Source organism: Pinus tabuliformis, chromosome 3_2 (assembly GCF_031772625.1).
Source record: "Pinus tabuliformis cultivar Carrire ecotype Pingquan chromosome 3_2, CPIR1, whole genome shotgun sequence".
In the NCBI taxonomy this organism is placed as follows: domain Eukaryota; kingdom Viridiplantae; phylum Streptophyta; class Pinopsida; order Pinales; family Pinaceae; genus Pinus; species Pinus tabuliformis.
Genome location: NC_142302.1, coordinates 721950688 through 721969104, shown reverse-complemented (window position 1 = coordinate 721969104; position 18417 = coordinate 721950688).

Sequence of the window (18417 nt, the reverse complement as noted above, 5' to 3'; positions counted from 1 at the left end):
TCCCCTTGGTACCTTGGAGCTTGCATACATCAATGGAAAGTTTCCTCGTTCTTGACAAAGAGTCTGCGTCTTTGGCCTTCTACCAGAAGATTCTATGTGGTGTTCGAATTCATCTTGTCTATTCACACCACTTAGATTGTATTATTGTACCTTGAGATCTATTAATGTTATCACTAGTTTCTCTCACATCTTCTAATAGATTACATCATTGGCCAGTAATTAGATGGTGTCTACCATGTTCAATTTTAGCTCATTTATTCACATGGTTAGAGTTTTACATTGAGTGATTGATTAAATGAGATAAAAGCCATGGATCTAGTTCCATCCATCTAGACAATGATTTCAAGATTAATACAAAATCACAAATTATGATGGCTATGATCATTCAAACAAACATCCAAGAATGGGTCCACACTTTTTCATAGTGGACAAGACTATATGATCATTTTTCATGTAATATTGGAGCATCGGTATGCCTCCCTCAACAGTGATATCATGATGATAAAAAAATGTATTGTAGCAAATGATGATTAAGACCAGTTGTTCTTGATCCAGACTTGTCACAAGGTAAAACACTTCAGTCCTCAGTCACTGCTTATGACTTTGCGCTTTAGGAGGCAATATGTTACATGCCATTTTTTCACATCAACCCAAAAGGCTTGTAAGTTGGATCAATCAATATCCATGAATACTTTTTCACAATCCCTTCAAAAATCCCTAAGAATAATTTCTCCAAAAAGTTTGAGTTTATGGGATTAATTAATCAAAAACATTGTTTTTAGCCCCAACACTCTTTACACTCTTGGTCACATGTATTCAATGCATGTTGCATGATTTTTCACCTTCATTGATCAACACATGTTTCTCCCTTCTGTAGGTGCACTAAAACTAGAAATCTGGGAAAAATAAAAACATATCTTTGGAGCTTATAAGGTGGTTTTAACTTTTTACGTCGGATAGAGAGCTTGAATTCCTAAATAATCCTACCTTGGGAATCTTATCTCTTATCCCTTGAGCTCATCCTTCCATCATATGTTGATCTTAAGCCCATAATCATAAATCCTAAACTACCACACTCATCTAATAAATTTAATGCCTCCCATAAGGTCCGAGTTGGATTTTGGAGATTTCTAGTGCCCTCATGCTACTGCTTTGAACCTAAATGAGTCATAACATTTATGCATTAGGGCTGATGTGGAGGTGTGCTTTCTGACAAGGAAGGACAAATCAACTTGGGGAGATATCTACAAAGTCAACTTATATTTATGGTTGTAAACTCTCTCCTATATTTGTTAATACAAAAATTATATTGTTTTCCTATATTCGTTTTGTTATGTTTTCACTCATGTATTCCAATGCCATGTTGATTCATTGAATAGAGATTTTAGATTATGCTACATGGATGTTGTGGACCCTTTGATTTTTTTAGTCGTGTGTGCAGGTTCTAATTATAGCACTCAAAGCTAGAATTGGAGCTTACAAGTGAGGAAAGGAAGGCTTCCTACAGATTTGAGGTAGCCTTATTTCCCATACTCTAATTTATGTAAGAAAAAATTCGTGCTTTTTTCTTTCTGTTGTTCTAGATTAGGCCACTGGATCTAGAGATTTTACCGTTTTCCACAATCATGAAAATTCCACATAAAAATGATATACATGAGTGATCCACATCTACTATGTTCCTTTTCTGGAGTTCTTTAGGAAATACATTGATCATTCCATTTCCCATAATTTTGGAACATTGCATTGTAGAAAGTTAAATTTAATCCTTATTAAATCATCAAGATTTCTATTTAGGCTTGTCTTTCCTATTATATGATTGATACATCCACTATTTATAAGTTGATTATCACTAAAATTTGCTAAACTAGAATTATTAACAAGGAATAAGGGATCTCCATTATTATGAGCATTGTTATAATAGTTTTCATCATGCCTTGTAATCACATCTTTCTTCTTTCATGTCCATGTTAACAATGTCATATATTATTATAGTAAAAACACTTTGCCATACCTTTGCCTCAATATATGTGTAGGAATTATGATGTATATTTTCAACCACTCATGAATTTTAATCAAAATCATAAGACACAAACCTACTCTACTGCGATGCAGAAATCAATTCAAAATCTAGAACAATAATTTTAGACATGCAATAAGAAATAACACACATGCACACAATATTTTTCCTGGGGAAAGAAATCGTCTGAAAACCCCAATGCTTGCTTGCATTAATCTAATTAATAGAGATGTATTACAATTGTTTTTCTCAACTAAGCACAACCGCAAGCGAATAACCTCTCTTCGCTCATGGAGAAGCTCTGACCTAAGCTTATTCAACTTCTTCCTCTTCTTGAACCCCTATTTCCTTGCACAAATCCTAATAAATTAGGCCCCTATTATTTAGGAATTTCTCCAAAATGGATTGCGCAATTCACAAGGTTGATCATCTGACTGCATCCAACACCTGTACACTCAAGACTAGTCTACAAGTGACGTTACACTACCTTGGAATCTCCATGACAACTGGGGAACTTGAATTATTTACATGCACTAGCTATTTTGAATTGATTTATCAGTTAACTGGATGATCACTGAGTTTGAATTAAGTCCCACTGCACAACTAACCTTCCACTAGTTCCTCCAATAGTTAGAACTAGTTGAACTAAAAACAACTTGAGATAATTGAGGTTGATTTCTACAAATTAAAAATCACACATGCTTAACTGAAATATAATTCCTCCAACTCAAATTTACTGAGCTAACTAAGTGATAAGAGCCATGTCACCTTGGTTAACTACATCTAAGTTGACTGCTAGTGTGGAAATTCCAATTTTCTCAATTTAATCAAGGAAAAATCAAATTGAGAATTTCTTGCTACATTTTTCAACACTCCCTCCCAGCAAGAAAGAGATTATCAACCACCCCTATCCTACACCTATGGAACTAAAACTTACCTCTTGACAAGGCCTTTGTCAAAATTTTAGCATCTTGTTCATCTGTCGGAATGTATTGTAGAAACCTTATCTGCCTCTACACACAATCTCATAAATGGTGATATTGAATATCTATATGCTTGAAATGATCATGAAATACAGGATTCTCAAAGATCTTGATGCAACTATGATTATCACAGTAGATCACAATTGGATCCATCATCTAACCAAACAGTCCCACAAGTATCTTTCTCATCCATATCACCTCACATGTTGCTTGAATTACAACCATGTACTTTTCTTCTGCTAAGCTGAGTGCCACAAATATTTTATTCTTTTTGTACCAGGAAACATTTGTGGACCAAACATTAAAAACTCCACCTGACGTACTATTTTGGTTTGATGGACTCCCTACCCAATATTCATCTACGAAGCCACACAAATTCACTCTCTCTGTCCATTTGTACCATAGTCCAAACTAGGTAGTGCCTCCGAGGTACCGTAAAACATGCTTAGCTACCTTCCAAGATAATTTGGTTGGCCTATCCATAGCTTGGCTTAGCTGGTTGACTGCATAACACATATCTGGTTGTGTGTTCACAAGGTACATCAGTGAACCCAATCGATGCCAATAAATGGTAGCATCCACTTCCTCACCTAAAGTGACATCCTCCTTCCTCTAGTTGGTCGCTAGAGGTGTCTCCTTGGGTTTGCAACCATCCATGTAGAACCTTTGAAGTATCTCATTGGCATATTTTCCTTTAGAGACAAACAATTCCCCATGGTCTTACCATACTTCCAAATCAAGGAGGTAGTGCATGAGACCCATGCCATTCATTTCAAATTCTCTTGCAAGGTCTTCCTTGTAAGATATGATCAGTTTCTCATCACTAGTTAAAATAAATTCATCAACATATAATACAATAATAATAAATTTACCTTCTACCAATATATGATAGAGGCTTTCATCCACTTCACTTTTCATGAAGCCCAAACTAGTGAGATAGCTATCGTTATTGGTGTACCAAGTACTTGGATCTTGTTTAAGAATGTACAACACTCACTTGAGAATGCACACATGAGATTCCTGATCGAATGTCTCAAAACCTTCTAGTTTCTTGATGTACACCTCCTCCTAAATAACCCCATTGAGAAATGTTTTTTCTACATCCATCTGGTGGATCTTCTGTTGGGTCCCTATAATACTAGTGATTACCCCATTACTATGGTAGTTGTATCCCTTATTAATATTGTTGTTCCCCTCTTTTCCCCATATTGTTATTACTGTGCCCCATAGAATCCCTCTATTGTTATTTTGTGGCTTTATATTATATTGTTAGGTCGGCTGGGTTATATTGTGATTCCTTAGACTCCTATATATAGAAAGGAGGTTTTTGTCATTTGAATCATCCAAGAATTGTCATTTTTTTAATGTAAAGGAGGTTTCCCCCTCGAAGAGGCTGAATTCTAAGGCGTTGATCTATCTTTTCTATCTTTTTGTGAGCTGGTTTCATAACATTTGGTATCAGAGCCTTGGATTCTAGGGTTTCGCTGCTCCAAATAGGTCATCGTGGCATTTTCGCTATAACTTTTTTTCTATGATATTTCAGATGCTAAGAAAAATCCCATTTGAGAAGAAATCACACTAAACCATGGGTCCAAATTTCAAAGCTTTTCGCGCTATATTTGTGGAGATATGATCTGAGGAAGTTGGTCTTTTTGTAGACTCCTGAATTACATTCCAAACAGGTGACCTAGGGAAAATCATCATAACTTTATCTCTGATCATCGGATTGAAATTTTGTAAGAAGATACAAAAATAAGATGGACTGTAGTTTCTTGTATATATTTTTCAGAGCCAAAGGTCGAAACAGTGACTCGTGGCACGTTGTACAAGTTCGCTCTACTGAACTAGTCTATAATTAGGTCACTGTGGGAGATTTCGCATAACTCTTCCTTGGAGAATCCAATTTGGATCAAAATGGTGGCATTGGAAAGAGGACACAGAGGGCTACTGCAGATCACAATTTCAGAACTGGATGATCTGAAAGTACAGAGATACATCAGAGGCAATATCAAGCTCCTACAAAGTGAAAAAAGGTGTGTAGATTTTTTTTGAATTTTTGCTTAAGCTTGGTTTGAATTTTTTTTTGAAGGAATCCAAAGGGCATAGTACAGCATTATTACTAGTAACTGATGCCCCAAGGAAAGAAAATGCAAACACCTAGTAAGAAACCTGAAAGCTCTAGCATGACTAATGAAGAAGAGGAAGAAATGCTACATGATATATCAAAATTACAAGACCAAGTGCAACAATTGTCACTCTCACAAAAGTTAACAGAAGCTAAGATAAAGGGTGTGGAAGATAAGATGGATTATTTGAAGATAGATTTGAAGACAAATTTGAAGAGAGATATGGCAGATTTGAAGACAGACATGGAAGATTTGAAGACAGATTTGACAAATTTTATACAAGAAATACTTACTAATGGTGAAAAGGTAGTAAAGGAAACTCATGATGTGAACAAAAGAAATGTTAATCATGATTTCGTAGACTCTAATGTGGGATCGAAGACCCACCATATTCCAAAAATCGATATGAGGAAGTTTGATGGCAACGATCCCGCAACATGGATATTACAGATGGAGCAATTTTTCGATCTCAATAATGTGCAAAACACACAAAAGGTACATATTGCAACTTTATATTTGGAACCAAATCAGTTTGTATGGTATCAATGGCTTTTCTCTCGTAAACAAATTATCACTTGGGAAATTTTTACGGAAGAATTGACAGCACATTATGAGGATACAAAAAGCAACACTTTTTTTAGCCAATTGATAAGTCTCAAAAAAAAGGGTTCAATAATGGAGCACATTGAGGAGGTCCAAAAATTGAACATAAGGGTAAAAAATATTCTAGAGGAGCATAGGATTGATGTGTTCATAGCGACTTTAAATGATAATATCCAACATGATGTTCGCCTTTGGGAACCTGATTCATTAGAGAAGGCATTCAAGTTAGCAAGAAAAATGGAAAGGAAAATTATGGCAACTAGGAAGCATACCACTCACAACTATAAAGATGGAAGTGTTGTTGCCCCTAGTCTTCCACAACCTATAAGGTTGACACCACAACAATTGGAAGAAAAAAGAGCAAAAGGGCTTTGTTACAGTTGTGATAGCAAATACACTAAAGGTCATAAGTGTGCCGAGAAGAAATTATTCTACATAGATTGTGAAGAGGAAGAAGAAAAGGAGCAAGAAAGGTCAAAAGGAGAGGATATACTCTAGGAACAAAGCCTAGATAAAGAAGAAATGAATCCGACCATATCTTGTAATGCATTGGTGGGAATTACCACTCCTCGAACCATCAAGATAGAAGGACAAATCAAGAAGAAAAAGGTAATAGTGTTGATTGATTCAGGAAGTACCCACAATTTTATTCATTGTAAGGTAGCAAAAGAATTGATTTACTTCTTATATCCAACACCAGATTGTCAACTGATGGTTGCAAATGGAGGAACAATAAATTGTTCTGGAAAGTGCCATAATATCAAGCTATCCATGGGAGAATATGTATTGACTAGCCTAATGCTTTCCATTCCAATGGGAGGTGCTGATGTTGTACTAGGAGTCCAATGGCTACAATCCTTGGGTACAATAGCTTTTAATTTTCAAGAACTTTTCATGAAGTTTTCTGTGGAAGGAAAGGAAGTTGAATTAAGGGGTATTGCAGGGAAACTGGGAAACACAATCAGCTCTAATGGTATGACAAAGCTTCTAAAAAAGGAACAAAGAGGTGTAATTGCACAATTATGTTCGCTAGATGTTTCCACATTGGAATCATCTATTTCTCCAGATCTCCAAAAAGTCCTGGACAATCATTCCAAGGTATTTGAGACTCCCAAAGGTCTCCCACCTATTCATGATCATGATCATGCTATTCATATGATTCCAAGAAGTGTTCCTCCAAACATCAGGCCATACAGATATCCCTATGCCCAAAAGAGTGAAATTGAACATATGGTTGCAGAAATGCTAGAGGCTGGTATAATTCAACCGAGTCAAAGTTCCTTCTCTGCCAGTAGTATTGGTGCACAAGAAGGATGGATCATGGCGCATGTGTCCAGATTATACGGAGCTCAACAAGCTCACTATTAAAGATAAGTTTCTCATTCCTGTCATTGATGAATTACTGGATGAATTGCATGGATCAATTTACTTCACCAAGTTGGATCTTCGTTCAGGGTATCATCAAATCAGAATGAAGACTGAAGACATTTCGAAAACAACATTTAGAACTCATGAGGGTCATTATGAATTTTTGGTCATGCCTTTTGGCCTTACCAATGCACCTTCAACATTTCAAGGTTTGATGAATTCCATTTTCAAACCATTCCTTAGAAAATTTGTGTTAGTATTTTTTGATGATATACTAATCTACAACAAGTCTTGGAAGGATCATATTCAAAAAGATCCAAATGTTTCTTTGGAGTACAAGAGGTGGAATATCTGGGTCATATTGTATCTCATGAATGAGTTAAGGTAGACCCTAGCAAAATTAAATCCATTAAGGAATGGAAAACCCCACATCCATAAAGCATCTGTGAGGATTTCTCGAGTTGATAGGGTACTATCGCAAGTTTGTTAAGAATTATGGGAGAATAGCAGCACCTCTAACAACATTATTGAAGAAAGATGCATTTTGATGGACTCTAGAAGCAACAAAGGCCTTCGAACATCTTAAAGAGGCAATGTGCCCAGCACCGGTCTTAGCTACACCGAACTTCACAAAAACCTTTATTGTGGAATGTGATGCTTCAGGAAATGGAATTGGTGCTATTTTAATGCAAGATCAAAGACCCATTGCTTTTGAAAGTCGTCCAATCAAGGGAAAGTTTTTACACAAAGCTATTTATGAGAAGGAAATGTTGGCAATACTCCATGCACTTAAGAAATGGCGACCCTACCTAATGGGAAGACACTTCAAGGTAAAGACGGATCATGATAGCCTTAAATACTTTTTAGAACAAAGATTATCCTCTGAAGAGCAACAAAAGTGGGTCACAAAGATGTTGGGTTATGACTTTGAAATCATCTACAAAAAAGGAAGCAAAATGTGGTGGCAGATGCACTCTCAAGAAAGGATAAGGATGTGGAAGCATTGTTGTGCGGCATTTCTATTATCCAACTAGATTGGATAAATGAATCAAGGGAGGAATGGAAGAATGACGAAGAAGTGTGGGCACTTATTCGAAAGTTACAACAAGATTCTAGTACGTCTGATACATTTAGCTGGCAAAATGATTCGTTATGGTACAAAGATCACTTATACCTCTGTAAGAATTCCCGACTAAAACAAAAGATTCTTAGGGAATTGCACACTTCTCCCTTAGGAGGGCACTCAGGATTTTTAAAGACTTATCACAGGGTTAAGAAGGAATTTTTTTGGGATGGCCTTAAATCAGATATTTAAAAGTTTGTGGCGGAATGTTTGGTTTGCCAACAAAATAAAGTTGAAACAATTAAGACACCGGGTCTATTACAACCTTTATCCATTCCAAGCCAACGTTGGGAGAAGGTTTCAATGGATTTTATCACAGGTTTACCCAAGTCTGAGGGAAAGAGTGTCATCATGGTGGTAGTTAACAGACTTACCAAGTATGCACACTTTTGTGGATTATCACATCCATTTAAAGCCAGTACAGTTTCTACTGCATTTATGGAAACAATTCAGAAGCTACATGGAAACCCAAAGATTATTGTAAGTGACAGAGATCCCATTTTCACTGGAAATTTTTGGATAGAATTACTTGCTTGTCTTGATACTCATTTAGCTCATAGCTCATCTTATCATCCTCAATCTGATGGGAAAACTGAGATAGTAAACAAATGTTTGGAAGGATATCTTCGTTGCTTTGTATCTGATAAACAAACACAATGGGTCAAATGATTGCCTCTGGCTGAATGGTGGTATAACACCTCCTTCCATATAGCAACAAAAATGACCCCATTTATGGCACTTTATGGATATCAGCCACCATCCATCACATCATATTTAATAGAAAATTCTAAGGTTCAAGCAGTGGAACATCACATCGAACATCAACAACAAGTCCTCCAACTCTTAAAGGATAACCTCGTGTTGGCACAAAATAGAATGAAACAACAGGCATACCAACATCGCAGCAAAAGAAGTTTTGATGAAGATGATTGGGTATTCCTACGGCTACAACCATATAAGCAAATGTCCCTCAAGCAAGCTAAGAAGGATAATAAATTATCACCAAAGTATTATGGTCCATACAAGGTGTTGCAAAAGATTGGTACTATGGCATACAAATTGGAGCTTCCTACAGCTTCTCGATTGCACCCAGTTTTCCATGTTTCATGTTTAAAGAAGGTTATAGGTGACAAGCTCCCAGTTAAAACAAAATTGCCAGAACTTGACGAGGAAGGAAAAATTATATTGGAACTAGAAGCAGTCACAGAAATAAGAACTTGACAGCTACGAAATTGATCAATTTCGGAGTATCTTATCAAGTGGAAGAACTTATCCGCTGAAGATTCCACATGGGAGGATGAGAATTTTATACGGAAGCATCCAGAACTACTCAAGCATTGAGGACAACACTTTTTTGAAGGAGAGGGGCATGTTGGGTCCCTATAATATTAGTGATTACCCCATTACTATGGTAGTTGTATCCCTTATTAATATTGTTGTGCCCCTATTGTCCCCATATTGTTATTACTATGCCCCATAGAATCCCTCTATTGTTATTTTTGTGGCTTTATATTATTATTGTTAGGTCGACTGGGTTATATTGTGACTCCTTAGACTCCTATATATAGAAAGGAGGTTTTTGTCATTTGAATCATCCAAGAATTGTCATTTATGTAATGTAAAGGAGGTTGCCCCCTCGAAGAGGCTAGATTCTAAGCGTTGATCTATCTTTTCTATCTTTTTGTGAGCTGGTTTCATAACATCTTCCACCCCATATGCACAACTAGAGAAAAAATTGATCTAATGGATGAGGAGAAAATGTATCCTCATAGTCAATTCCCTCAAATAACTGACCTTGATAGCTACAAATTAGTAATCACACATGCTTAACTAGACTCTAACTCCAACTCAAATTTACTGAGCTAACTAAGTGACAAGAGCCATGTCACCTCAATTAACTCCATTCAAGTTGTATGCTAATGTGGAAATTCAAATTTTCTCAATTTAATAAAGGAAAAATAAAATTGAAAATTTGTTGCTGCAATTTTTAGCAATATGAGGACTTTTAACTAGTCTTTATTTTTGTTCAAAAATATCTCTTTGGTTATTGCTTCAATTGATCCTTCCCTTTCCTCTTGTTCTTGATCCTCTTTTTTATCTTTGGATAGAAACTTAAGATCTATTCCTCTTCCCAAATAAAAAAATCCTTTCACTTAGTCCTCCATCCTAAACCTAAAATCGATCCTTGCTCTCCTCCCTTCTCCAAAATAACCCTCGCTTATATTCAAGGCATTACTGACCATATTACCAAGATCGTGCGAAAAAATAATATTCATATTTCCTTCAAACCCCAAGCCACCATAAGGCAACACTTTATTTCTTCTAAAGATAAATATAACCCCTTGATTGGCCCAAGAGTATATGAAATTCCTTGCTCCAGTGGAAAATCTTGCATAGGCCAAATAGATAGATCCTTTAAATCTCACTTTAAAGAGCACATGGATGAAAATATCTCTAACCAACTACCAAAAACAACCATTTTTGAACACTCTCATAGCAAAAATGCCTCATTTTCTTTGACCAAGCTAAGATTCTTACATCGATTCTCTACCACACTTCCTTTCTCACCAAGGAAGCCATCGAAATTGAGAAGAACCCAACTAATTTTAACCAAGAAGACATGTTCAAATTTAGTAAGTCATGACAACCCATTATCCATTATCTCTCTCATAAATCTTCCGCTCCCTCGTCTCCTCATTTACCTTCTTCTTTATTTCCTCCACCCCCCCTTTCTTTACCATGTTCCATTCCTTCTTCCTTCCATCTTTCTATTTTCTTTTGAACTTCAAAACTAATCTTTTATTTATTTATTTTAATGATTAGTTACATTTATTTTTCTTTGGACCTTCAACCCTAATAATCCATTTATTTTATTAATTAATATTAATTCCTTTTCTATAATTAAAATAATAATACTAATAACTTTCCTAGTATAATAGTATTATATATTTACGACATTATTCATAATATATAATTATGATTATGATTATTACTTTATTATTGCAATATGAATAGCAATAATTATGATGATAACAATATTATTAATAATAAAAATAATAATAATAATTATAGCAATATTATTGTACTCTGTAGATTAGTTTAATTGGTTCTTTTAGATATTTATAATTTTTAATATTATTATTATTAATATCAATAATTTTATTAATAATAAATTAATGCTTTTCTTAACAATATTGTTATTACTATTATATGATAACATATTAATAATTTCTTTTTATAAATCAATGTCTTTCATTAATTCACAATTAGTTTACATCGTTCAAAAATGTTGAAGCCTCACTGTGACCGAATTTGTTGGCTAGCAAATACAATCAGAAAGTCAAAGATAACAACAAAAAAACACTATACATCCACATATTAATGGCCCATATGGCCCAAAATTGTTCTACAACCTAAATATAACCATTTATTTTCATCATTTCTGAGCATTGTTAGGATCCAAAGCTATATTGTCACCCTACCCATGATAGTGGAAAGAATCATGCACATGTGACTCCATATGGGCCATGTTCCCCTAAAATATATACATTCTACCCTGTACGTGCTTCTAGCCTCTACAGAGAGACTCCTGGCAATCCATGATATGCTACTGGTTGTACTAGATGTCATTGTGAAAACTAATCACCTCATTGTGATCATCATGATGGTGTTGGCCTTGTTGCTCAATTCCTTCTTAGATGAACTGAATCTGTGCTTCCAAGGTGTCGAAGGGTAGTGGTAAATCCACATGCCTAGGGGGATATCCTAACAGTTTTTCTAGTCGTAGACATCATCTCATTGGTTAGCGAATGAATGATTGTTGAGGCCTCGCTACCCTCACCCATGTCGCAGGTGGCCCCGACAATGCAACATAAGAACAAAAATCCAAAGACCAAGGGAATTCATGACCAAACCGCAAGGTTTTCCACTCTAGACCAAACTACTAATAAATAATGAGAGAACCTTGTCGAGTAGGGGAAGGTCAACTAGCCTAACCCAACTTTGCAATGGTCTAGGGAAAGAAAAATATGTCTTTACTCTAAATATTTGAACACCATAAAAAATACAAACATAAACTAAACTAGAATAGGAGACTAAGGGTAGCCCACATTTTCTCTCAGCATAGCTCGCTACAACAAGAAAAAGGTATGGGGGCCAACCAAGGGTATATAACCACCAACCAACATTCCAAAGCTCCCACTACACTTAAAGGGTAAGAATACCATCCCTTGAGCCTATCCAAACTATAATTACTTTATAAAAAATTCCCAAAGAGACCTTTGACACACCAACTTTGGGGAAGATCCTCCCCACCACCCCAATTCTAATTAAAGAAGAAGGGGAAAGACCCCTCACTCACATAGTTGAACAAACAACAAAAGAGACAAGACCTTCCACTGTAATTCACCACTTTAAAGAGATATAAATTCCAGGCCCTCCCCATAGGGGCAATAAGTTGAATACTTAACCACCCTAGATACCACTTAAGTTCTATAAAACCAACATACCATTATTTTTTTAATATAGAATGTGAACAAACAAAATTTACCTACCAAAAATTATACCTCCTTACTATGCCACCATGTGGAATGACACACTCCAATTCTTTGAACATATTATTTGCATGGGTTTCATTGGTGCCCACCTCCCTTTATGCATAGGCCTAGAGGGAGCTACACAGAAGTCTTGGGTCCCAAGTGACAACATTAGCACCTACATTTAACCTTACACCAACAACATATGCACAAGAATCCACACACAAGCAACCCCACCTAAAAATAAGCCTACAGGGTACTCTAGAGCCACCACCTACGATATGCAAATAGGTAGTTCCTCCGCTAGACCTTACTCTCATCTCAAAAATCCAAAAAAATCTCATATCCATCATAACCCATAATGTATAATCATCAGAACCTCAATAATGTTTTGGTGTGAGTTCCCAAAACCTGCACACTTACCATGTCTCATCGTTCAACTACTGCATGAGGTTGGCATTAAATCCCCTAGTTGGATCCATTATAACTGTGTCCATCACCCCCAATGGGGGGATAAAATATTGTTGTTATTATTACTATTATTATTATTAATATTTAAAAGAATGGGTAAGGGTTTTATAATAATAAATACTAGGTTATGGGCTAGGACCCTTACAATTTTTTTCTTCTGATATTTGACAAAAGAAGTTTTCCTTAATCCACAAAGTATGATTTCTAGCTATATGGCTGCATTTCCTTCCTACACTAAATACATCTCTATTGATAATTTGGCAAAAATTCTCGATTAATAAAATATATATTGTCACCCTCTCCATGACAGTGGAAAGAATCATGCACATGTGACTCCATATGGGCCATGTTCCCCTAAATGTTATACATTCTACCCTGTAGGCACTTCTGGCCTCTATAGAGAGACTCCTGGCAGTCCATGATACGCTACTAGTTGTACTAGATGTCATTGTGAAAAATAATCACCTCATTGTCATCATCATGATGGTGTTGGCCTTGTTGCTCAATTCCTTCTTAGATGAACCGAATCTGTGCTTCCAAGGAGTCGAAGGGTAGTGGTAAATCCACATGCCCAGGGGGATATCCTAACAGTTTTTCTAGTCGTAGACATAATCTCATTGGTTAGCTAATGGATTATTACTGAGGCCTCGCTACCCTCACCCACGTCGCAGGTGGCCCCGACAATGCAACATAAGAACAAAAATCTGAAGACCAAGGGAATTCATGACCAAACCACAAGGTTCCCCACTCTAGACCAAACTACTAATAAATAACGAGAGAACCTTGTCGAGTAGGGGAAGGCCAACTATCCTAACCAAACTTTGCAATGGTTTAGGGAAAGAAAAATACGTCTTTACTCTAAATATTCGAACACCATAAAAAATACAAACATAAACTAAACCAAAATAAGAGACTAAGGGTAGCCCACTTTTTCTCTTAGCATAGCTCGCTACAAAAAGAAAAAGTTATGGGGGCCAACCAAGGGTATATAACCACCAACCAACATTCTAAAGCTCCCACTACACTTAAAGGGTAAGAATACTGTCCCTTGAGCCTATCCAAACTATAATTACTTTATAAACAATTCCCAAAGAGACCTTTGACACACCAACTTTGGGCAAGATCCCCCCACCACCCCAATTCTAATTAAAGAAGAAGGGGAAAGACCCCTCACTCACATAGTTGAACAAACAACAAAAGGGACAAGACCTTCCATAGTAATTCACCAATTTAAAGAGATATAAATTCCAGGCCCTTCCCATAGGGGCAATAAGTTGAACACTTGACCACCCTAGATACCACTTAAGTTCTATAAAACCAACAGACCATTATTTTCTGAATATATAATGTGAACAAATAAAATTTACCTACCAACACTTATACCTCCTTACTATGCCACCATGCGGAATGCCACACTCCAATTCTTTGCACATATTATTTTCATGGGTTTCACTGGTGCCCACCTCCCTTTATGCATAGTCCCGGAGGGAGCTACACAAAAGTCTTGGGTCCCAAGTGACAAGCTTAGCACCTACATTTAACCTTACACCAACAACATATGCACAAGAATCCACACACGAGCAACCCCACCTAAAAATAAGCCTACAGGGTACTCTAGAGCCACCACCTACGATATGCACATAGATAGTTCCTCCGCTAGACCTTACTTTCATCTCACAAATCCAAAAAACTCTCATATCCATCGTAACCCACAACGATATAATCATCAGAACCTCAATAATGTTTTGGTGTGAGTTCCCAAAACTGCACAGTTACCATGTCTCATCATTCAACTACTGCATGGGGTTGGCATTAAATCCCCTAGTTGGATCCATTATAACTGTGTCCATCACCCGCAATGGGGGGATAAAATATTGTTATTATTATTATTATTATTTAAGAGAATGGGTAATGGTTTTATAATAATAAAGGCTATGTTATGGGCTAGGACCCTTACAATTTTTTTCTTCTGATATTTGACAAAAGAAGTTTTCCTTAATCCACAAAGTATGATATCTAGCTCTATGGCTACATTTCCTTCCTACACTAAATACATTTCTATTGATAATTTGGCAAAAATTATCGATTATTAAAGTATATTTGCAAAATAGGATGAATCTTCAGGATTGTATAAAAATCCTATAAAAACTACATATCCAAACATTGGGTCTATCTTTAAGCAATGGCCATGGCCAGAAGTACCAAACCCCCATGAGCAATGAGACTTTTTCCTTATCAAAGTGATAGTATATCCGATGACACCCAAGTCAATTCAAATGCCACTAGGCTTGAATTCCTCCAAAGAAAGAACTGAGCACTAAGAGAATTAACCCTCTGATGAAAACCATTCAAAAATTGCTCCAACTTCTACATTGTTGGGGTAACTTGGCTTCCAAGAAGAGTTGGAATGATTGTATTTGTCTTTTTACCATATGTTCCAGCTATGGCATTGTTTCCAACAACATTTTGACAAAATCCAATAACCTATCAAGCAACATACTGGCATTGACATTCTCCAAAATTGATAGAGGTTTTGCTATTTCATAAGAGATACACTGCACCCAACTAGCCAATGCACAAACAAGTTTTATTCTTGCACCAGAACCAACTTGAATAAACAACACATGATAGTTTAGGAAGGATGGTTAGTTATTTAAATAATCAAAGCTAAGATCCTACCATGAGCTTGACTGAATCCAAAATTCCAAATCCTAAGCAGGATGGATAGAAAGACAGAGAATAAATTGCTGATGGGTACAACAAGATGACAAAATTACCTTCATCCCACTACACATTGAATGACTCTCCATGGTCATGGTGGTCCACAACAATTCCCACAACGATGAATTAATACACAAACCACCTTGTAGTAGGGGAAATTATATTGGTGGACCATTTGTGGCTGAAAAATGTAAATCCACCAGACCCGGATGCCCTTTGCTCTCCGCTTTCAATCCAAAGTCTAGGCTAAGTGGAATGCAAATTGCCTCACCCCTATTCAAAATAATTTTCCCATGATGACATGTTTAAATAATGAAAGAAATGCATCTTGGAATTCTAGTCATAAGTAAGGGATGGGGGGGAAATTAATAAAATTTTATCCAACTCTACTCCACCTTATCCCAATGTTGATCCCTTTTCTTCCAAAGCATTATCCATCCAATTTAAATTCTTATACACATGAAAATCCTCCAATTGCTTAATTTAAGAGGCAATTAGGATAGTCATTTTGAGAATGGGATGCTGGAATGAACTTGGAACCTTCTTGGTCTTATTCATTTGTTGAATAACAAGCATTGAGTCATGAAAAAACATTAGTTCTAATATTTTCTTTGCAAGAACCATTTCCAAACCCTTCCATAGAGGAAGTTATTCAACTCGGTTATTGGTCACGAGACCAAGTCCCCAAGAATATTGTGACACAATTTTTCCATTGGGGCTAAGCAATTCCCCTCTCACTCTTGCCACCCTCAGATTACCTTTCGAATCCCAATCTAAAAATAAAGAAAACTAGTTTCTTTCCATTCTCCACTCGGTGAAGTTTGACTGGTTGTTCCTAATGCAATATACCTCATTACTAATTGGACAAAGAATATATTTACATGAGTGATTAAAGTTATTCCTCACCATTATCCATTCATGCTCCATTTGTTTAAGATCCTCAAACTCTTTATCATTGAATCCTTATGAGGAAATAAATTCAAAGAAAAAAAATGTTGCTTTAAGGGAAACCATATGAGGATTCAGGTACTCATTTCTAAATATGGATTTATTCTTAGAAATCCAAATAGAACAACAAAGAAAATTGGGAAGGGGTTCCCAACATCTTATTTGAAGAGAAGAGGATTTTCAAGACCATGGATATTTGGATCTCCATAATTTGAACATTTCCACCCATGATCCTATAATAGGGTCAATAGAAGACATAGGGGAAAACAATACTCATAGGATTACAAAGGGAAGGGGAAAAACCAAAACAAATGAGGGATGTCTTCTTATGATTTGAAGCATAAGACACATCTTGACAGACCATAAATGTTCCTCTTCTTGAGTTTTTGACTATAATAATTTTTTGATGAACAAGAGTCTAGTAAAACATATTCATTTTTGGAATATCATCCTTGTTCCATATTTTTTACCACACTCTACATGAAGGAGGGGGGGATGCTTGAACAAATGTGAATATCCCAATATTACTGAATATTTATGATGAGGATTTATATTCCATTTTTGAAGATCCTACAGAGAAGCAAAGACAAGAGCTAGTCCTTTTAAAATCATGATCAAATAATCGCATTAGAGCCCTAGACGAATCAGTAGCTTTGCCCTTAGCCAACCTTTCTAGTAACCCTAATCATACCAATGTGTAATATATTTTAATATTTTATGGCAATTATGTTGCATCTAGATAGATAAATCTCTAAGATTCTCACATTGTCTAAGAGGGCCTTTGGAGGAGAATTTGTATTTCCAAATATTGTTGCAGGCACCATTCCCATATCACCAATTGATACGTTCATCAATTGTAGGGGAAACCTCTTTACATAGCAACTAGATTTTGGATCCAGAACCAATCGAATTAGTTGATTCTAGCCTGAGAAAGCACTTTTTGTTGAAATATTTTTGCATGAAAGACATTTTCTACCATTCCTTATATTCTAAGATGAACCTCCAAATGATTTTTGCTTCAAAGTCTAGGTTCATGAATAGAGGATCCTTCACAGTCGTACCACCATTTTCCTTTTTGGAAGACAAGTGATGTTCTAGTGAACTAAATGAATTTTTTTCACTGCTTTTTCCTCTCCATAAAAATTTATGGATTAAGACATTCATTTGATTAATCACATATTTTGGACCCAAAAGACTAGAGAAAAGATATAAGGATAGAGAAGATAAAACATATTTTACCAAAATTACCCAACCAACTTTGGTTAGCCGTTTAGCTCCTTGGCCCTCAATTTTCATTTGGAATTTATTTATGGTGTCAGTCTAGCTATCCAAGTTAGAGGATTCTAAAGAGATTGGGATTACAAGATATTTAAAAAATTGTCATTCAAAATCCAATGGGAATTCCAAAATCTTGGAAATCTCTTGAAGGTTTGAGATAAGACTATTCCAACCAAATAGTTGACTCTTTTTTTTTATTTAGAAGGCCCCTAGAGAGATCCAGATATTGATCCAAGACTTGTTT